Genomic DNA, 4,176 nt, shown 5'->3' with positions numbered 1-4,176 from the left:
TAACTCCTTTTACTCACTAAATTACATGATGGGAATGTTTTGTTTTGACAGATGGTATCATGACGATACATGGAGTGAAACCCTAGACCATGACCTAAAATGAGGAATTTAACCATTTCATGACCCAAGACACTTAAATGAAGATATGATACGTCGAATAAGATAATGATCATGATGAGTGATGAAGACCATGAGTAAGTGAAGGGAGCAACACTGACCTAGACACAACAACCAATGACCAAATTTTTATTTGAAGACTCACTCAAATGACAAAAAATTGATTTGACACCCTAACAACACCTTATAAGAGCATATTTGATTACTGGTGACAAGCTGGACTAACTGACACTAACATTGACTCCAGCTGGGGATGGAAGCTCCTTAGAGGTGTCAAGAACACTGTAGACCTAGTAGCCTTGTTCATTGGGCATGGAGTCAAAATGTAAAAGAATAAACTCAAACTGACTAACTAACTAAACTGACTTGACTATAAAAAAAACATATTGATTGAACTTACTTATGGCCGCAAACCATCGAGATCTTAGGGACTTCACCTCAGGCTTCAAATCCTGATGATAACCACCCACCTGCTGAAGATGTATATACAATCATGTGTAATGAACCCTTCAGTCTAACCAATCCAACAAATGGCTACTTATTTGAATTCTGCTCGTATTTTCCTTGAGAAGGCGGAAAAAACAAAAGCTAGGCAACTCCGAGTGTCCACTGAAGATGTACTCATGATTCATAAATACAAGAAAAATCATCTTTCCAGATGGCTACAACAAATCAGTGTAAGGATCCTTAAAATCTGAAATGTTACCTTGTCTCGAAATCCAGCAAAAATACAAGTACTCCTTTCATTTTGATCTAAAATAATACTTGGTTGCTGATCCAGAGGAAGGCATAGGGAAATATGACTTTCTGACACCTAAGTGTTGTCTATAAATTTCTCAAGAATGAGAAACTCTGATTCTATTTCTAGCATATTGTATATCCCAGACTCATACTCTTCCATTTCATAGTCTAAATCATCCTTGAACAAAACACATTCTTCAATATTATTAAACAGGTTAGCCTTATCCTCTTCATGAAGGAAAACAATCCCTGTTAGTGGATCTCCTTGCAGAAATTCTACATCACAAATTGACTTACTCACAACAACTTCATGTATAGTTTCATCAGTCTCATGAATGTCATCATTTAAACCCAGATTTTCATTTTCAATAATGGAAGAAATTTCACTTACACAGTCTTGACTTTGTGAGCCCTGCAAACATGCCTTAACTTGGGTTGTATCATGGTTTTTCAAGAGCTGATCTATTTCATCTTCAAACAGAAGAGAACACTTATTTTTATAGATATCAACATTGGCTTGGTGATTTTCATTTTCAAGATCAAATGTAAGCCTTTCTCTATTTTGATCCCAGTTTGTTTCATCCAAGGAGGAAACTATTGATTCTTGTTGGGAGGAAAAATCATAAAGGGCTTCTAATATATCATCTTCCATATATTATTCACCCCCATATGAATTTTCAAGAAATTGAATAAAATTTTCAGAAATCTCACAACATCTATCCATCATTGATAAGGAAAAATTGCAGCTTTGATAATGTTGAAAGAAAATTGAATGAAAATCCTTTAGAGAATATAAACTAGTAGATGGTAGACTCTCATACCATTTCCTCACCATTTCCTCCAAGGTAGCCATGAATATCTTAGCCTTTAATTTGTGAATATGAAAATAAAATTTGACCAAATGAAAACAAGCATCTTCTCCATACTGACCTTTAAACTTTGGCAACCCTGTTTGCCAATCTATACAAGGAATTTGATTCATAAAACTAGGAATATTGAGCTCTATTCATAGTATCATACCTCTGAGCAATTGAATCCATATTGAAAACAATTAAGTCACTGAGAAATTCATCAAACTACCAGTTTTTGAACAGTGGAGTCGCAAGGAAATTTCTGAACCTTTGGATTCTTGGACACTGGAGACGATAGGTGAAAGATGCACAACCTTTCTTGTGTCTCATCACTATTCACCATCAACAATCAGATCTGATCCTTTTCATTCTTTCCCAGGGAAGATATGATCTTTCATTCCCCGGAAATGGCACCAAAAATGTTAGCCCCTTACAATTTCCTATGCTGAGGAGGAGAACGAGAAGGGTAAACTCAAACCACTTTAGCTCAGTAGCTATCCCTACTAAGCAAGAGAGGGATCTCTCAAATTTTTTATCAGTCAAATGACTTTAAAGAAATTAGTTTTAGGCTAGATATGTATGATTGTTTGTGTGTTGGTGAATTTTAGATTTTAGGGTTTGCTAAACTACGGTTTTGAGCTAGTGATTCGGTCTAGGCTTTAGGAGTGCAGAAGAAAATATAGAAAGGAGCTAGGTAACAGAAGGCCATTGTGTACATGGAATATTGTCAATGTAGTATAGAATAGAAAGTTTAGAATAGACTAATGAGCATAAGAAAATATGAGTTCATTAGCTTTTAGAAGACATAAACACAACTATGAAAAATATATAAAGAGAGCTTGAAATCAAGAATCATGTCTATTTAACTACAAGGTATCCATAGAAACAAGAAAAAAAAATGTGGATAAGGATTATTTAACAATTAGAAAATAGATATAAAGAAGAACAAACACCATGAACTCACTCGACTAGAGTTCCTTAAAAATAGTTGCAACTGTCTCTGTATTAGTTGAGAAAATGATTACATTCAAGCCTCCTCCACGAAAGTCCCACCCTTCTCTCTGAAAGAGAAATGATACATATAAACTCTCTTAGACCACTTGCCTGCCTTCAAAAGTCGAATTCCTAGGTGGTGTAACTAACTCCAAGATTATCTCAACCAATAGGTGAGAGTGAGAAGTTGAAACTCAAACACTTCATGGAGAGTTTGTTTAGGAGTTTGCTTACTTAATGAGTCCTATTAAACATCAAAAACAACCTATCATGTAAATTTATTCATGCCTACATTACCTATCCTAGGAAAAAGTGCCATTACATAAAGAGTTTTGACTTTGACTAAGTAAATCTGAAAACTAGAAATTTTACACAGTGAAATTTACAATTAAAAACACAGGAAATTGCAGAAGTGCAACACCAACTTTGAGCTCACTTTCAGTTGCCTTCCTGAGGTTCAAATGAATATCTGAGAGAATGGTCAACTATATTTTCAAGTCTAGTTTCCATAACACTTTAAAGTTTTGACAATAACCCATGGGAAGGCCTTCAAAGATCCATTCCTCGAAGTTCGCTCTAGGAGTGCAGTGCCTGTCAAAAAAGGGTCCACAAAGCTAGTTTTTGGCCACTTTTTTCCACTTTTATGAAAATTTGAGCCTCCTCTAAAAAATTAGAGCAAATGGGTTTTTATATGATGGCAATAGATTTCCAAAAATGTAGAGTTTCCTTGAAATGGATGCCTGAGGAAAAATCCCAACGCCAAGGAATTGTGCTCCTCGAAGTGCTAAATTTCTAAATTAGGCCTCAAAATTTGAAAAAAAAAAATTCTCAGAATTTTCTCAAAATTGGCCAAGAGTAGTAAAATGATGCATTTTAAGCCCTCATAGATGATTTAGTAAGCATCTCCAAGTTTCCTTCATTTTTTTGGTCCTTTTGGGCTTCTTTGAGCTTGTTCTCCAACTGCTTGACCTTCACATTACACATCATGTTTTGGGCCTGGTAATGGTGTGCTATGTGCCTTAGCAGCTGGTTGTCTCTATTTTCTTTCTCTAGAAGCTTCTCCAAGTGATCATTAACCCTATTTAGCCAGTATGCTTTGTCTTGAATGACATCTAAAGCAATTATGTCCTATAGGTCTATCTCCTCATTCAGTAAGATGTGTTTTTCTTCTTCTTGTAATGCCTTCTTAAGCCCTTTAATTCTTGGCCTTTTTCTCTTACCTTTTCCTTATGTTCCTTTAGGCTCACTTGTCTCCATGACTGCTTTTCCCTTGCTATATTGTTGTAATGGTTATGTTTTCTCTTTCTTCATGATCAATTGTTTGCCTTTAGTTGACTATTTTCCTGTTCTAGGAATGAGATGATGAACCTTTCTCTTGCCATGTTCACTATGAGTTCCTTGATCTCTTAATATTTATCTCTGATCATCTACTGCATGCTTGAAGTCTCATTCTCTACCTTCAACCCAACCAACT

Source organism: Pinus tabuliformis, chromosome 3_2, assembly GCF_031772625.1.
Source record: "Pinus tabuliformis cultivar Carrire ecotype Pingquan chromosome 3_2, CPIR1, whole genome shotgun sequence".
Taxonomy (NCBI): Eukaryota; Viridiplantae; Streptophyta; class Pinopsida; order Pinales; family Pinaceae; genus Pinus; species Pinus tabuliformis.
Note: the sequence above shows the minus strand (reverse complement) of the source record.